This window comes from Notamacropus eugenii, chromosome 1 (genome assembly GCF_028372415.1).
Source record: "Notamacropus eugenii isolate mMacEug1 chromosome 1, mMacEug1.pri_v2, whole genome shotgun sequence".
In the NCBI taxonomy this organism is placed as follows: Eukaryota; Metazoa; Chordata; class Mammalia; order Diprotodontia; family Macropodidae; genus Notamacropus; species Notamacropus eugenii.
Window position 1 is genome coordinate 215,017,999 of NC_092872.1, and position 19,190 is coordinate 215,037,188.

At 38.8% G+C, this 19,190-nt stretch overlaps 1 protein-coding gene across 8 annotated transcripts in view; it reads left to right on the top strand.

Annotated features, from left to right (window-relative positions):
- The window catches only part of R3HCC1L (R3H domain and coiled-coil containing 1 like), a 102,854-nt gene that overhangs the window by 21,021 nt on the left and 62,643 nt on the right, over window positions 1-19,190 (top strand). For 6 of the 8 annotated variants that reach the window (XM_072626829.1, XM_072626825.1, XM_072626871.1 and 3 more), the window contains one exon: window positions 4,339-4,478. The exons of 1 other annotated variant lie outside the window; for it this stretch is intronic. The gene's annotated coding sequence lies outside the window, so the exon portion shown is untranslated. Of the gene's footprint in view, window positions 1-4,338; window positions 4,479-15,150; window positions 15,378-19,190 lie in introns of all 8 variants that reach the window. One more of the 8 variants, XM_072626860.1, reaches the window with a different exon arrangement.

The following is a 19,190-nucleotide window of genomic DNA, read 5'->3' on the forward strand; positions in this document are numbered from 1 at the left end:
AGGATGAGAGCTGAGGAGATAATTGGATGTCTTCTAGTTGGAGAAGCAAAGATATAAACTAGATATCAAAGGAAAGAAGGGAGTGATGAAAGATCACTTGTTTCACATTTAGCTTGGAATAGGCAAGTGATAGGATGGTGGTGAAAAAGGAATTGCAAGACCAAGTATAGATTTCCCCATAAGATAGTTTAGCCTATTTAAAGGGCAGTGAGGTTTTAGAATAAGGAAGAGAAAAGATGTTAGAAAATGAGATGGGATGAAATACAGAGCACAGGATTAGCTTTAGAAGAGAGACATTTCTTACAGAGGACATATATGTTGGCACAGTACCAGGCCTGGAGTCAGAAAGACTCATCTTCTGAATTCAAATGTGGCCTCAGACATTTACTCTCTGTGTGACCTTGGGCAGGTCAATGAAAAACCACTCCAGTATCTTTGCCAAGAAGACCCCACTGGAGTCACAAAGAGTTGGACACAACTGAACAACAAATTTCTTACAGTCAGAATACTAGACTGAGAAAAGAGTTTGGAGATCACATCTGAGACTGCAGGAAATGTCAGCATATTAGGCAAGCATTGTTAAAGTACCTTCTATGTGCCAGGTTAGATGCAGAGGTAACAGCAACAACATTAATGAGAGACAGTGTGATATAATGGATGGAATCTTTGAGGTAGGAAGACCTAGGTACCATGACCATGTTGTCAGCCTCTCAGGGTTCCCAGCAATTCTTAAGATTCTAAGTTACAAATAGAGTTGCTAATTTGTAATAGTAGAGAGAGTTTCCATTCAAGGAGTTTCCAACACAAGTCTTGACCAAAAAAATATTTTTGATAAGAATGATATTTAATGCTTTAAAGTTTGTATGATCCTTTGTACACGTTATTTCATTTGATTCTCATAGTACTATAAATATTATGTCAGTTTTTCAGGTGATGGAAATTGAGGCTCAGAAGGGTTTAAGTGACCTGTTGATAGTTACATAGTAAATCTGGGATTTGAACCTTGATCTAAACTGATTGGAAGTCCATTGTTCTATACTGCACTTTGAAGTAGAGAAAGGTTTTGAGGTGGAAAGGAGCCAGACTTATATCATTGATTGTGTGAGGGTGATAGGTAGTAAGTGACATCTTAAGCAGAAAATGGTTTGAAGTAATTGTTGTGGGGAATAAATCAGGGAACTTGAATTAAGATAAGATTATCTTTAAGAAGCTAGGACCAAGTGAGCATAAGTTGGTATTTGGCCAAGTCTGTTTGGTTATAGCATTTTATTCATCGATGCTTTGCACTTAAATAGGAGGGAAGGAAGGAAGGAAGAAATTATCTGAAGGAATTATCCATGACTGGCATTGAGTAAATGTGCTCTGTAAAAGATAAAGGGAATTCTATGATGTTGCTTAAGTGTTTAAATTAATCAACTGATAACAGTTCAAGATTGACCCTACAGGGTTAATAGTTATCTAGGTCTGTTTAATCCAGTGGTGGATTTTTATTCTTATTGTTATTGATAGTTTTCTGGGAGGTATTGATGAGTAGTACAAAATGACCTCAAGCTTCATTACCTTTTTTGATCTAACTTCTTAATGAGCTACTGCAAAATATTTTTCCCCACTGTGCTCTCCAATCTCAGCAGTGATTCTTAGATAGAGTAGCAAAAGGCTAAGTATACCTTTGATATGTTATCAATCTATGCTATTGTCCAGATGTCTCGCATATACTATCTGATTTTGTTGTTTCTTATCAATGTTTCTCATCTTTTTATTATTTTTGTTTCACACTCTTCCTAGCCATTCCTTCTAATATAAATTTATCAGAAAATTTATTTAAATGCCTTGTTTGCACTCTCTCTTCTTTACTAATGAATGTATAAGTAAGGCCAAATCTAGCAATCTTCCCTGTGCTGCAGTGATTGAATTTTGTTTCTACTCAGTAATTTCTGTTTTTTATTAGGTGGTACTTATTTCTTTTCTATCACGAGTGCTGGAGATTATAAAATTCTAGCACAGTGCCCTGCACATAGTAGGAGAAGGTCCTTGTCTTTTATGTCTCTCCACCACGATGCTTCCCCCACCACCATACTCATCTACAAACAGAAGAAATGTACAAGAACGGATTTCTAAAACACTGTTTTTGTGTTCTTTTCTGGAAAAAAAATATATGTTGTGTGTTTAGAATCATAAAATGTTTTACTACTTAGACTTTATTCTCTAAAATGATCTCTGAGAATCACACAAGTAGATAAATTCTCGTAGTTAACAATTAATAGTATGAGACCATTACAGTTCTTGAGTTCATCAAAGAGTAGAGCACAACTATCAGATACAAAAATGAATGTACATTTTTTTACTTACAGAAAATGTTGTTTTTTATAAGAGGCAAAAGGATTCAGGACCTTGTTTGCTTGTGGATTTTTTCTTGTGAATTTCTGAGTTAGATATTGGTAGACCAGCTCTCTTAGCTAGACCAACTCTTACCTAGGTCTGAGAGAGATGGCAGCAGAATGCACTCATCCCTTTGTTTCTGTAGACATTAGAAACAAGTGGTTTATTCTCTGGCTTGTTCAAAAGGCTCAGGATAGAGAGAACTTTTGGATTTGGAAGAAGTTGGAACTTGATTCTTCCTAGCCTTTGTGACCTGATGGTCCGTAATTCATCAAGTTTGGGAATTTGATAATTTCTTTTCTAAAAATGACTGCTTTCAGTATATCCTTGACGTTGTGGAGGATACAAAGTCCAGAGAATATAACTTTCTTTGTTTTATTATAATGCTGATTTTTTTTCCCTTTTCTCAGGTTTTTGCCATCTTATAAACTGATAAAAACTAAGAGATTCCTTGAAGTTCAGAAGCTTGTAACTCATTTATAACTCAAAAAAAGTAAACTCAGTTAGTCATTTTTTGTGTGAATAATTACTCTACTTTTAAATTTACTAACCTGATACTACGAATAAGCCAAATGATGCATACCATGCTCTTTGCTACTCTTTGTTGCAAACGAATAGTGAGTCTAACTAATAGCAAGTCTTTACAGTGATCTGTAAAGGTGCTAAAAACAAACATTGCATATGTTTAGTTTTTCTTCTTGAAAAAAGGTAGAGAAAAACAAGTGTGTGCTGTTTGATGGCCTCAGAATTTCTGGATATTTTGCATGTATCCAGAGATATTTAGAGGTCTTTCTAGGCTTACCTGCCTTTTTCCAGTTTTAGCTGATTTCTAAATAATATCTAAAACTCTTGACTATTCCTCATGCCCTCTTTTTACCTAGAGTCAACTAGGAGGCACAGTGCATACTGTCAGTCAGCTAGCATTTATTAGTTCCTTCTGTTTGCTAGGCACTGTGCTAAGTGCTTCAGATACAAAGAAAGGCAAAAGAGTCTCTGCTCTACAAGCTCACAATCTAATGGGGAAGACAACATAAGAGCAACTTTGTACAAACAAGATATGCACAGGATAAGTTGGCTATAACAAGAGGATAAATTGGGGGATATTTCATAAGGACAGAGCTAAGAATAAGGAGGACTGGGAAAGGTGTCTTGTCTTGGAGAAGGTGGGACTTTAGCTGAGTCTTGAAATAATCTCGAGAAACCTGGAGGCAGAGGTGAGGAGGGAAAGTATTCCAGGGATAGGAGACAGCCAGTGAAAATGGTTGGAGTCAAGAAATGGAATGTCATTTTTCAAATGGAATGAACATTTTTGGGATATTTAAAGAAGTCAGTGTCACTGGGTTGTAGAGTATATGGAGAAGAGTTAGGTATAAGACAACTGTAAAGGTAAGAAGGGAAATGCTGGACTTGGGAGTTAGGAAGACCTGAATTCAGATCCTACCACAGACAGTTATTTAGTTAGGTGACCCTGGGCAAGTCTCTGCTTCAGTTTCCTCAACTATATAGTGGGGATAATAATATGGCTTACATCACAGAGTTGTTGTGAGGATGAAATGACATATTTGTAAAAAGTGCTTAGCGTGGTGCCTGGTATATAATAGATTCTATTTAAATGCTTATTCTCTTGCTTCTCTTCCCCTCGCTCAGCTTCCTCATTTGTAAAATGGGGGTAACAATAGCACCTCTATCACAGGGTTGTTCTCAGAATAAAATGAGATGATAATATGTAAAAGTACTTTACAAACCTGAAAGTGTTACATAAATGTTAGTTATTATTTTGAGATAAAATGAGTCCTTAAATGCTTGTTTCCTCATTTCTATGTAGGGAGTTTAGGTTTTGGGGTTTTGTTGGCTGGTTGATTGGTTGGTTTGAAATTTTCTTGTCATATTTTTATTACAAATAACTTTTAAACTTTCGTAGTGTCTTTTTGTAAAAGTAACTATTCCATTTTTTCCTAGGTATCAATATTGATGAATAAAGGAATTACCAGAATTTTCTTCATTTTTCTTTGGAAAATTTGTACAGTTTTTTCCTGTCTTCATACATAGTCCTTCTTCTGCCCTTCTATAATTCATCAAAAATAAATGATAGTATTTTGGTGAGTATGTTACTTTGTTAAGCCTTTATATATTTGGCCAGAATATTGAGAAGTTTTGGCTTATTTTCTCAGAGACCCTCAACATGTTGACTGGATACTTTCTGAAGGATTTATGAGTAAATTGTTGCACAGGATGAAATGGTATGAATAGATTTCATTTTGTCCCCACATCAGTGAGATCATGGACCAATTGAACTACTGAAATATATTATTAGCAGTTTTAGTGGCTTTTTGTTGTTGTTTTCATAGAAGAACAGTTTTTATAAGTGATACTTTGAAAGAGATAGACACTGAAAGATTTCCTTACAACCACCCTTCAGCCCTTCTTCTCTTAAGATGTTAAGGTTTGGAATCTTAGAGTCTGCTTCTGTAACATCCTTAGCATCATTCCTCTTTTCTCCACTTGCTAGGCCACTGCCCTCATTCAGCCCTTTTCACCTCTTGACCATGTTATTCTTTCCTTTCCTGTTCCACACAATTGCCGGAATAATCTTCCCAAAACACAGGCAGCTTCCCCTGCTTGAGAAACTGCAGTGGCTCCCTTTTGCCTCTTGGATAAAGTATAAACTCCTCAGCTTAGCATTTTAGATCCTTCTTAATCTGGCTGTAGCCTGTCTTTCTATGCTTATTACACACAATTTTCTTCTTCATCCACTCTACATTGTAACCAGCTAACTGTTGGCAGGTCCCTAAACGTGGCCTCCATCTCTGGCTTCCATGCTTCCGCCTACTTGAAATGTGCTCCCTCCTTGTCTCCAGCTCTTGGAATCCCTTGTTGCTCTAGAACTCAGCTCATATTCCATACCTTAATAAGTTCATGTTGATTGATTTTTTTTAGTCCCCTTAGTTGTTAGTGCTTTCTCCCACTTTGTCAATGATCCTGTTTATACTTGTCTGTTTTTGTGGTGTTTCTCCCCAGTAGAATCTAAGTTCCTTCAATGATTAGCTGTTTTTCCATTTTGTTTTGCACGCAGTAGGCCTTGGTAAAAGCTTGTTGGATTGAATTGGGACTTCATTGAATTAGTACCTCAACCAGTAGAGCTTTGTTTACTTTAGACCCAAGGTACAAGAGGAGAATAAGTACGCACTTTGATGGACTTTATGGAGATAAGGTTAAATGATATACACAAAATCAGTGGGTGATTAAAATGGCAAGGTAAATTATTAATACTGCCAAATATCTTGGAATTAAAAGGAATTTTAGAATACAGTAAAACATTCTGATTTTTAATAATTACCCTTGCAGATATATAACCTCATTAATTTTTTAAAGAAGGCTTCAAAGGTAGAAGTGTGAAAGATAAGTTCTCTCTCATCACATGCCAGCTTTGCAAGGAAGGTAGTGGAAGTATCATCTCCAGATGAGGCAGTAGCACTCAAAGATTAAGCCACTTCTCTAGGGTAATACAGCTGTAAGTGTCAGAACTGAGATTTGGACCCAGGTCTCCTGCATGCAAGTGCATACTCTTTACCATGCTGCATCCTACCCAGTCTGCTTCAGCTCTCCATCTTTATCCATATCATGGAGCGACTTCTCTGTAGTTGGGCCTAGCCCTGGAGTTTTTCATGGTGGTTGTAGTAGGAGTTGAGAAATCGTATGGAGGTAGGGACCTCCAGTGGTGGCTGAGACCATGCTGACAGCACAGGAGTGGGTGACCAAAAAAGATGAGGAAGCCCTTGTGGCCAACCCAGTTTTCTTACTGACGAATTAGCACAACTGAGTCTTAGTTTGCTGCCCATGTGATACTTTTCTACCACAAAGGCACAGAAGAGGATGTCTGACAACCAGGTCCTGCATGAATGATAGGAGCAGCTTGCACTTTCTCATAATCTGCTGTTTCCGCTGCTTGTTTAAGTAACAAGAAGAATAGGCCACTGCAGTGACTGTGAGCACTAATGGCATTAAGTATTTTCCTAGGCAAGGAAAGGGAAAAGAGCAGAGCAAGTCAAGGGAAAGGGATGCACTCTTGAGGGATCAGTCAGTCAGCAAACATTTGTGGAGCTCTTCTGGTTTTCCAGATACTGTCTTAGGCCCAAAGGATGCCAGCACCAAGTGAGACAGCTCTGCCCTCAGAGAACTGACATTCTGCTTCAGAGATGTTGTCTGTTCACAGGTTGGGAAACAGAGGACAGATACAAATTAAAGGTTCAGGCTGCTTTGGTCCTTCAGCTGCTCACTTGTTGTTTTTGCCTCACACACATCTATACTTTGTGGTTCTTGAATAACACAATAGTTGGTGGTCGCATTTTGCCTGGGTTCCTTCCTTGTGCTCTGTTAACTTTTTAAAGGGAACTCTGTTATCTTTTTGTCTAGGAAAACTTCTAGATTTATTGGATATGTATAATGGTCGTTGCTGAGAGGTGACAGTTTGGGCAGAGTTCTGTTTTTTGTTTTTGTTTCTTAATGCTAGACATTTTTTTGTGTTCTTGCACAATTTAAAATTTCTTTTCCTGCTTCTTCATATTAAAATATTAAAATGAAGCTGTGTCTGAAAGTAATTGAAGATTTGCCATTCTCAAGCAATCATTTATTTTTGGAGCTCCTACTATGTGCCCTGCACTGTATTTGTTTCAGTGAGATGTTTTTTTGTATGTAAAGTGTTTACAGACTGTTTGGGCAGTTAGTATTATATTCATGAAACAACAATGAAAATATCTGGAATTTACATGGTACATTTGTAAAAACACTTTATTTTTGTTACCCTATTTGAATATCACAATAATCTTGTGAGGTAAAAACTGCAGTTATTATTCCTCTTTTGCATAGGAGGACACAGAAAGTTTAAGCGACTTGCTCATGGTTGCCCAGCTAGTGTCTTAGGCTGATGCAGAGATTGGAAACTTTTCTACTTATATCATAGAATGATGATGAATTGGTAAATGGCCTGTTTCAGATCAGAAGCTGAAAAGACATGGAGAGCTGTGAGAGGCTAGTGTAGTCTAAGAAAGCTTCCCAGAGGCAAGAGCCCTTGAACTGGAGCATCTGGAGTGATGGATGAGATTTGGGCAGGTGAAGAGGAGGGACAGCATTCCAGGAAAGAGAACTTAGGCAAGGAGGTGAGCATGCAGTGCTTGAGGGGACAGGAATGCCCACCTGGCTCAGCCAAGAGGAGGGTATTGGGGGGTACAGTGAGAAGTAGATGATAATGCTTGCTAAAAGTGCTTTCATGAAAAATCTGAAAAATCCCCCCTAATAGGGTAAGCAGATGGGAGAAAGAAAGCAAAGCAAGATTGACTTTGGACAGCTTTTAGTACTTTGAGCATTTCTATATCTAGGAAGTCATAGTCTTTTCCATTTCACAAAGCTGACCCCTGATAGTCCTAATTGGCATGTGGCTTAGGGTGAGCAGAAGGACAGGTCTTATTGAGCATGGCTTTGAGGATACCCAGACCCCCAGAGAGAAGCAAAGAGAGGCTTAATCTTGGCTGTTTAAAATCTCCTTGTATCTGTCTTTTCATTATTATTATTATTTTTTTAAGAAGAAGCCAATCTGCACCTGGCCATAAAGAGTGACATTGTGTCTGTAAAAGTGCTGTGCCAGCACAGAGCCGTCCCACAAGAGCACTTTTCAAGTCCCTAAACACGGGACTGACAATCTGCAGCAGCAGTCTGTGAGATGGGAGGAAGGATGGACAGCAGTGAAAGGGGGGTGTACATGCTGTAGGTAGGGGATTGGAGGAGAGTGCAGCTCCAAGGCCTCGCAGGCATTTGGGATGGAAACCATTCGAGTTGGCAGGATCAGGGAGTCAAATTGGCTCTAAACACAACTGATGCTTTTGGGGGTATTTGTGGGATGGGGTATGCGTGTTTCACTCCTCTTTTCAAGGTGTTGCTGTTTCATTTTGTTAGCAAGACTGTAAGGTTAGAAGTTTTATTGATGGAAGTATGGATTGGATGGAATTAGAAATCTTGAAGCAACTAAAAATATCACTTCTTGCCAGGAAATGAGGCTGCCCAAACCCTGCCTGCCCAGCCGGGAGGACCAGGGTAAAGGGTGGAGAGTGAGTGGAGTTTACCTTTTCCAGGAATTATTACACACAATTAAGTGAGGCCAGTCTCTGTATGCATATCACAAACTGGCTGCCTCCTCATTCCTGGCTTAGGTTTGTTTTGATGTTGATTCAGAGACTGGTGGGCCATTGTAACTAACCTCATGCTGAACTGGTGGCAAGGATACCTTGTCACCACTCAGATCCTGGAATAAACTTGGGGTGTTTGCCATACCAGCCTTCTGTCTGACTTAATTGGGCCATTTTTTAGTGACTATGAAGAATGTTTGATTACTATTCTTAGTCTTGTACTCAGTTTTGCACACAGGATTGGAACTTGGGGAAAAGTACTGTTCCTAACCTAGCCTTCTATTTTTCTTTTCCTTGGCAGTGTTTGAGCATAATCAACATGTGAGTAAATGATCATAGCAGTGCTCATAACTCAGAATTCAGTGGTGGATCTTGTTCCCATTGCACTAATTATACAAACCCAAAGTTAGGTCGATACAGAAAGGGGGCAGAAATAGTCTGGGGGAAATCTGTGAAGGAGTAAGGAATGTGAAAGGGGAAATACTCTGGTAGTACCACTTCTCAGGCTTTCAGTGTAGACCTTCATTGGCTCCTTATTCCTTATGGATGATGTCCAAACTTCTTGGCCTGGTGTTCAAGCCCTCTGGCCAACTAAGAGTTTATTTTATCCTAGAAGCAGCAGGGTTGTTCATTTTCCCCCAAAAGTACCTTGTTCATTTTCATCTCTCTGCTTTTCCTTTTACTCCTTCCTTGCTTTCTTTAAGGCCTAGTTCACTCTGTCAATTTTTTTAGTGATCTTTTTCCTCTAAACTTCCTAATCCTGTACTGCTATTTATATTACAAAATTATATACTGTCTTGTGTTGTTAGTTATCTTTTTCTGTTTATCTGTTCTGTCTTCTGCATTAGATTGTAGGATTTTTGCAGACAATGGTTACTTTTCCATTTAGGAAGTCTAGGACATAGACTCTTGTCTAATCTAAATTAAATGTCCCCATATCAGTCATTATAGAATAGATGCTTATTTCCTAGCCAGCTAGCATGCCAGCATTCATCCTTTTGGTCTTACTACAATCATTTAGGCTTTCCTTAAGTGTATGAATCCTATATAGTGTAACCTAGTCAACTTTTTAAGCCTTTTCTATTCTAAAAGCTTGATAGTAACCTTTCCATATGTGAAAGAGTTATCCCTTATTTACTTATTATCTAATATTTTCTGTGCTCATAAGTAAAACATTCAACTCCTATTTCCCCAGCAGCCAGATTTCAGATTCCTAGTATGACTTGGAGTAGGAAGGGGAGATAGAGCCCAGCTATACTGGCTGATACATTCCCCAATCCACCGATGCATGCTCCTTTTTGCATGCAATTGTTCTTTTCCACTACTACTACTTTGCTGCTTCATCAACCTAAATTTTTCCATCAAGCTACTCAATCCTAATTTAGATAAGACATAGGCTTCTACAAAAAACAGTAATGTTCCAGGCTGGGTTTTTTTCATGTTTTCTTTACGTTTTATTCAGTGGTTTAGAGACTTCAGTCTGGGACCTGAGAAGAACCCTAAGGGGAAGAAAAATGACCCAGTGTACAATCTGTTCAGTAAATGTGAAACTTTGAGGTACAATTTCAGAATCTAATCCATTCTTTGTGTCTCACTGTAGGATGTCAGTCCAGATCAGAATAGGTCCAGCAGGGGAACCACTGTGGGGCCTTTTAGACGGAAGATAGGCTGTTCAGAGGAGGGGTGTCAGATTCAGCCACAGAACTCCAGACTGAGATCTGAGCTAGATTAAAATGTAATTGGGAAATGTTTAACAAAATAAATAAAAATACAATATGTCATAGATGATGTTAATTTATAGTTTTCTAAGTCAGTATGTGGCCCAATGGGGTCAGTATCTATTTGAGTTTGACACCACTGTTTGAGAGGGACTTTTAGGGATAATTTATAAAGATAAAGCTTAAAAGGTCTTGAGTTCCAGGGTCCCTAGACCATTCTTCAAGCTGATTCTAAGCACCCCAGGTGGCCATGGATCTGGTCTTGTCTGAATATTGGAATTAGTGTGAAAACAGATTCATATCTATAACTTCAAGGATGTAAGAGTGGGATACCCCAGGCTTAGAAGCCAGGCAGATTGAAATGCCCACCAGTTCTAATAAGCTCACTTATTGTCTGTGACCTTGCTCATTTTCCTTGTCCTGTATCTACCTTAATCACCATTTAACTTGGTAACTAATTATTTCCAGCCATTGCATGTTTTGTGATATGAGATTGTTAAGGGGTATATTTCGACTAGAAAGTGCAGTTTTCTCTTTTTTTATTTTACTTGTTCATTGTTCAAACTATTAAAATCTTAAACTGACTGCTTTTTTCAGTGGTCACTATAGGTGTGAACATTAAACTCTGAACAGTAAGTTGGTGAGCTATAGGGTTACCACATCAGTGAAGTGTGAAAGAGACTGAGCTTCAGGCTGTTTCCTAGCCTGTAGAGCATGAAATCATTTGGTGGCGATGCATGGCGACTGGGGCCAGTGGAGTGTAAAATAAGTTGGGGGTGTGAGTTGTGTTATGCTGAAAGATAAGCTTCTTCATGCCATAGTTTACTTACGCCCTTGGAGCCACCAAGATCCTGCTAGAACCATACACTCCATGTCTTAGTCTGCCTTTACATTCAGCTTTCTCCTGAAATGTTTCCTCCTCTTGTGCAAGTAGTGCTCCTTTTTCCACTGCAGAAAGGTGAAAGCTACGGAATCCAAGGTAGACATTAAAACCCCTAACTTTGCGGCACACTTCCCATAAAAATACCTTTGATAGCTGAAATTAACTGTGCGAGTTTCATTTGTTTTTAGACTTTCTAGCATGGAAGTCGTACTCTGCTTGGAACCTTCTATAAGATGAAGAATTGTGTTAATGTCACTTTCATTGGTTCATTGTTCCCATGTATACATGTCCCTGTGGAATAGGGAAGTACTGTAGGGAAGAATAAGATGTTCTGAATAATAACATGATGGAAATGGTGGGAGGAGGAAATATAGGAAAGATTATTCATTTGGGGAAAAGACACATGGTGAGGTATCCCTACCATATGTTTCTGAGGGTGAGGCAAGGTGAATGGGGATGTTTCACAGACAACTGTGAATTATGGTTATCATCACTTTTAAATGTAGAAGGTTATTGGAAATGGGCATGTCACTGAGCGCTCCAGTTCATGTCTTCTTATCCTTGTCAATCTTAACCATTCCATTACACTGGTCTGCTGTCTCTCTTGGAATGTGCACAAGCTCTAGTATTTTGTGGAGTGTTTGCAGACAGGAAAGTTTTTGAATATTTGTAAAGTCAACAAATTACTGTAAGATTGACAGATATGGCTATCTCACTCCTTTCACCTGTAGGGTCCAAGACAATGGGGTATGCTGATCAGAAACTATCATTCAACATAGTTAAATGGAAGATAGCCAAATCACTTTATTACTATTTGATTAAAGTAGACAATTTTTTAAAAAGCCTATCATTACTAACTTTGGCATAATTTGAAGGTCTTTCTGCATTGGGGAAATGAAACTTATATAGGGAAATTGTCAGTGAAAAAGGAAAGGTTCCTCATATTGGGCCTTACAAATTAGGATAAAAAATTTACTAGTTCAGAAAGCAATTAAACAACGAAAACAACACCCTCCTACTAGGGAGTTACATAGATAGTTAAACACGAAATAAAAGAGGTGATATTCTTTATTTCTTGCCCAAGAGATGTTATTTACTCTTAGTAAAGCCAGTTTGGGCAGTGCTTAAGGTGGGAAGCAGTGTTTTCTTAAGTGCTAAATAATCTTTGTAGAATATAGTAGAGCTCTTCTCCAGTCTTTGTGGCATTTTTCTTTCAATCATTTCAAGTAATTTCAACCCAGACATTCATTATGTAAAACAATATGCCTGGACAATGGGAACTCGGAGATATAACAAAAACTATTCTCAAGAAGCTTGTAGTCTAGGAGTATGGATGATGTTATCATATCCGCTGATGACGAGGAGCTGTAGTATGGTAGATAATCTGGATTGAGTTTTTGAATATATAATTCAAAAATTTTTGTTCAAAATTTACTTTGTCTTTGAAATGGTGCATAGTAGACACTTGATAAATCTTGATTGATTGATAATGTCTTGAGGATTGATTGATTAATTGATAATGTCTTGAGCCCATACTGACTGATTGAGTCAGCAGTTGAGGAAGGCACTTTACTAGCAGATGTTGCAATGAGACCTTCTGCTCACCAGAGGGATAAGTCCAGTCTTGATGTAAATCATGATGATCATCTACTGAAAGGGCTTCTTGCCTCTTTCAGTGTAGCCTATGGATAGGGCTGTTACAGAAACCCTGGTGAAATAGGAGTGAGGACTGATCCAGTTCCTGGTGTTATTAGTCAGCATTTCATTACAGTTGTTCTTCTAGGAAAGTGATTTTCAACCTTCTTTTTTTGTATCCACAGACCACTATTCCATTCACTTTCCCCCCCAAAACTACACCTCACACTTCACTAGAGTTTGTAAGGAATCAGTGCTGCCTTCAGTGAGACACCAATGAGATGTATGAGATGTAGCCTTTCTATTTATTAAATGTCTTAAGCCAGTCCTTGTCAGAAAGAAAATCCAATATCTTGTTATTGTATAAACATTAATACAGTAAGAGATCACCTTGCAGAATAGAAGTGCTCATACTTTAAGAGTCACTAATGAAGGAAGAGATCTCTTGGCCAAGTATTTCACCTAGGTATGAGAAAAAAGAGATAGCAAATGGTTGTCTCTCAGTAGCTAATCCGTTACAGGTAAGTACTTTGAGTTTTTAATGTTATTTTCCTTCTATTTAGTTGTGTTGTTCTTATGTAGTTTATTTATGAATTTAGTTTTAACCTGGATTCTGTACACTTAGAAGGATCTTTTCTGATTAAAATAATAATAAAACTAAAAGACAAAATAAAGGTGGGAAAAAAGATCTTGTATGGTAGTACAATTTTATTACTTTTTCATGCCTCTTAAATATATTAGGCCTAAATATATTACCAATATTAAATATATTGCTCCTCCCCTAATTTTCTCCCCTCTCCCCAAAAAATACTTTCTGTAGACTATTGAAATTCAATTAAGTAATAACCTTTTGGGGAGTATCTTTTTAAAGGTAAACCCTGTGTTTCTCTTAGTCTTATAAAAACCTAGATTTCTTGTATCCACTATCATTTTCATTAAATCTGCTCGTTTATATTTCCTTTAAATTCTCTCAAACTGTAGCCAGAGCTCTCTCACATACAAAGTCTTGGGTAAGGATAAACCAGGATGGACTAGGCAAGGTAACATGCAGGTGAGAGGTGTCCCAATCAGGTGCTCAGTTAGCCTTGAAATAAGGTGTATGCAGATACAGAGACACCTTATCAGACCTGATCATTTACTGAGGTGGAGTAGTATTTCTATCCATGTGTAGACATATCAGTAGAAATAACTAGAGTGACTGATGGATCCATAGGTATAACCACAAGACACTAAAGATATTGTTTCATTCTAGATATATTTTCTTATCTGGTTTCTATTTGGCATACTCATAGGTACATGGCATTTTCTTACTCACAACTGGTATTTCACCTTGGGTGGTTTATTTACTCTGGAGTAGAAAGCAGTCTGTCTCCAGTATAGTAGAGGGAGGCCACTCACTCTGTACTGTAGGCAGAGCTGGCTGTCTCCTGGTTAGACTTGCTGGGTGCTTCTATACATTGCAGAATTAGAGCATAAGGCTGGGACTCAGGGGCTATGAGACAGATGGGCAAGTTTCCTTTGTTCTGGTATCACTAAATTGTAGTTAGTTAAGTGTCTTAACCATGAGCTTTCCCTTAAATCTATAAGTCATGTCAGGTGTCTGTTATTGGTAGTAATCCAGAAGTTTAGCTCAGAGTCCAGGCTTTCGTTCTAAAACAGACAAGATATGATGTGACTACCTAGGTGATAGGTCTGAGATCTGTCTGACAGTTTCATCCAGAAATTTGTAACAGTTAGAAGAGAATAAGTAGAAATGCAGTCGAAGAATATAGGCATCAACCTGCACCCATTTTTGAAGGGTACAAGAGGAAATAGGTATGGAGGGAAGTTTGGAAAGTGTCTCAGAATTGGATATAAATGGGCAAGAGTAGCTAGAGTGGGACTGTTGATCCTGAGGTTGGGCTGGTTGCCCTCTGCCCTAGTTAACAACCTTTGATTTGGGCACAGAAAGATTATGTGATATATACTGCATGACTCAAAGGGCTAATACGACTGTTGATTCCATGGCTGACAAAAGTCTGAGTAGATCTTTGGGGAAATTCTAATGATTCTTACTCATATCCCTGAATATATGCATAGATAGATATGTTCTCTGCTTTGGTGGAATCTATAGAGTATATTTTTCCAGAGTTGATTAGTTAGAAATGAACAGGCATCTCTAGCTTTTGATGTCGTTTTTCAAGCACTAAAAACTGAGCCCAGCTATTTCTTCTGAGCTGTAAACTGGTAGAGTTCATTGGACCATCATCTAGAGAGAATGAAATTATATTTTCAGCCATGTTTATGATTAGAGCAAAGCAAGTGTTGGGATTTCTTTTCAGGAGGTTTAACCTGATTGTGTATCTTAATATTACAGGGCTTCTGACCGCTGAAATATGGCTTAGATCGATGGTGGTTTGGAGAAAGCAGAACGAGGGCCATCCATCATGCAGAGGCTCCATAGAAGCTGGCTGATAATACTGCTTTCACCAAGCAGCCATCTATCCATCCATCTATCCATCAGTAGGATGAAATGAGATTTAGCGGAACAGGCAGCAGGAACTCTGAGACACTTTCTGACCAACAGTTGCAGCTGTTGCTGAGGTCTGACCACAAAATATAACACTGGGGCTTGGCGGGATGTAGAAGCCAGTACAATCTCTTTCCCGTCACTGCTAGCTTAGCGTGTACTACAATATGGGGCTGTGGCAGCAGCACTGCCTCCCATATGGAATTTAATTGAAGCTTGAGTGAATGTGAAGCTTGAGAAAAGGGTAACTTTGTCAGGTTGAACAGAAACATTTCAAGTAGAATTTTTCTCTTTGATTTAAAGAAGAAATAGTAGTTAGCCAATTTTCAGTTTGCTTGGGATCTTACCAAAATTTAGCCTTAAGTCCATTTCCTCTATTGCCAGAACACCTTGCAGCTGAGAATGGCAGAGTCATATCTGTTGGAAATACTGTAGCCTTTGAGAAATTCTTAGGTTTTCTGTGAGCTAGAGGGAGTAGGAGTGATAGAGTTAAAGTAAATTCACAGGCAATCCAGAACCTTCTTCCACCCTCGAATTTTAACCATGGTTATTAGCAAGTAGCTAAAACTATGGAAAAACCCAAAAGTTGAGGACAGAGGCTCCAGGGCTGCCCCTGCCACTGTCTGCATGACCTTGGACAATGCACTTCAGCTCTCTCAAGCTTAGGTTCCTTGTGTATAAATTGAGGGCGCTGGACAGTCGTCTAAGGTCCTCTTCACTTTAGAACAGGTTATAGTCCATGGTGCTCACCAGAAATGAAATAGCTAAAATATGAACTGGAAGAATGGAGTTGGGAAGCTAAGAAACCAATAAATAGGTTAAATAATCCAAAAATTATAGCCTCTGGATAATTGATTAACTATATCTCCTCAATTTCTGGACTATCTCATCTCAGTTTGCATTCTGAGGGTAGTTATTTGGTACCATTTATTTATCCATTTGCCACTTACCATGTTTTTGGCATTAAATGCCTCTCCCTGGCCATGGCCAGTGCTCTTGACTGTGTTTATGGGGCTACCACAGCCCGCTTCACAGTAAAGACCCCCATTCTTTGTTCTGAAGTCTTTGTTTTTGTTTCAGATTGGGGGGAAGGGTTGAAGGGAACCTAATGTACCGGAGATGCCTCGGAAATGAGAGCCTTGGATGAATTCCTGGCCCTATTGATCCACCGGCAGTTTATGCATCCTGACATTCATAATCTCAGTAGGCTGCTGATGTTCCTGATTAATGGGCCCAGGGGCTGTCCATCCGTCACTTCACATTAATTACTGAAGAGGTGTTTTTCCAGTGATTTACCTGACAGCAGGCTGTGATGAATACCCCTAAACAGAGTGGGCAGTGATTAATCACAGGGCCACACCCCTCCCCCACTCTCTCTTCCCCTTAACCACAGGCCAGCATTGGGATCTGACCAAGGAGTGCCCCCTCCTCACTAGCCATCTATCTCCATAAATGCTTGTGGATGCATATTTATCGGGGCATGGGGCCTGGCAGATAGCATTCTAGTATTTGTGCCAAAGATGATGAAAAATAAATCTTCCCACCAGAAAGGGGCACCTAGCAGGTTTGTGTATGGAGACAAAGAAAAGTATGGGAGCTGCCTTTGTATCTCTCTTGTGGAAATCTGGTAGGCAAATAGCTAGCCTTCAGAACAGCAATCAATGAAAATTCATTCAGCATTCATTCACTAAGCATTGATTAAGCACCTACTATATGTGGTTGGAGGTATATGAGATTAAAACAATAAAAGGCATACCCCCTGTCTTACAGTCTAGTTGGGAAGAGAGAATCCCTAGGTTCTTGTGAGAACTAGAAAACAGTTCAGTGATCTCATATATTGAACTTTGGGGTAGAAATAGGGAACTCAGTCAAGAGTTTTAGAATTCCTTTTTTTTTCTTTATGGCTTGAGGCAGGCCATTTAAATTGACTTTTTCAGTTTTCCGGTTTGTAAAACATGATACTTAGTTAACAAGCTCCTGTATTGAGCCCCTACCTACTAGGTGCCCAGTATCATATTAGTTGTCATAGGAGATTCAAAGGAAATATAAAATGATCTCTGCTTTTAGACAGCCACTGGCATAGTTCTGGAGATAAACCTTTTATATAGATAATGTTTTTAAGTCATACAAGACCTTCTAAATGTCAAAATCAGGTGATATGGTTAAGTACTACATTAGTCAAAAAGAGAGAAAAGTCAGTGTTGGCAGAAACGGTCAGGGTAAGCTCTAAAGAGATCACAGCATTTCATATAGTCCTTTTGAAGAATGCATGAGGGTTAGCCAGAAAATGGTAGGCAGTCATTTCAGAAAAGGAAATGATTACGGTATATTTGTAGGATACTAAGAAGACCAGCCTGGCTGGAGTGGAGGATTGATGTTTGAGAGCAAATGGAATCAGAGTTGGGGCGTGATTGTGAAGTGACTTGAATGGCTGGCTCAGGAGTTTGGACTTTATTCACTAGGCTGTGGGAAGTGATTGAAGGCTTTTGAATGGGGAGTAATATGATAAAAATGGTGTTTGGAAAAAATTAGCATTGCATTGATATGCACAGTGTGGTATGAAGAAGCTGTAGAAGCTCAGGGTATTCTCAACACCCCACATTTTGAGACTCTTCAGAATAAAAATATCCCCTAGTTGATACAACTCCATTAATAAAATAGATCAGGGGGCAGTGCAATGTGGTTACATGTGGAGTGGATAATATAATTGACAGCTGACAGGTGATCACTTCTGTCTTCACTCAGGCAAAACTCAGTAAGTCAAGGGGAGTTAGAAGCAGTGACTACAGAATTAAAGTAGGAATCTGTGGCCTCAGGTTTTAAGAAGAAAATTGATTCTGAGACTTACGGATGTAACTTCATTAAGACTACACTAATTATTCTGTGGCCCAGACAGATCTCAAAGCTGAGAGTTTGTGATTAAAGGGTCAATGTAGCCAGGTGTATTTCAGTAGGAACTTCTAGAGATTGGGAGTTTTTGTTGAACTTTTGCAAAAGATCTCCCACCTTTTCCATGTCAAATGTAGGTCTCTGCTGGTAAGAATGCTGTTAAAATCTGACCAATCCCCTTTCTCCTAGGAAATGATGAGTGTTCAGCAATAAGCATCTAAATATGTTAGCACAGAAATTTGAAGTTTCCCTTCTTCCTAGAGTGACTGAATGGAAATAAACAGTGGTTTACTTCTACTATCACCATTCCTGGGCCACAATCCAAAACATATTCAGGCTTCAGGTGGGAGTGTGGATAAGGAAAGTGGAAGGAGAAAGAAATAGAAATGATGTAGCATGATGTTTTCTTGAACGAGCTTTCTTCTTTGGGTGATAAGAATAACAGAAAACAATTTGCTTCCTTTGGTTTTGATTGTTAATCCTTTGGAATACAAAAGTATACTTTTGGAATAAACCATAGTTCAGAATACTTTAGTAGTTGCTCTTTCTGGGAAACTATTCTGTGTAGAAATTTATTTACCATATTTGTTCACATACTTCACCCATTTCCCCTGACATTTTACTCCCAAATAGACTGTGTAATGGTAAGATTTTTTTTAGCCTATGCGCCTGTCAGTGGCAGCCTGATTGCTCAGGACTTACCACCACTGGTAACTAAGTCAGCCTCCTGAAAAGAACATAAACTGCTGCCCCAATCTGTACTTGAAAGCCCTAGCGGGTTTTGTTTTGTTTTGCCGCCCTTGGCTATCCCGTGATGATTTTCCTGAATATATATCACCTGTGAATACCTCCTTTGAAGGTAAAGAAAAATAATCAGCAGGGTGATTACATTAGCTGTGTATGCTGCTTTCCGAACTCATTCTGTCTCCTCCCTTTATGCCAAAAGGAAGTGTTTTCTCATCTCTTCTTTGGGGTCAAGATGAGCTGTTAACAGTACT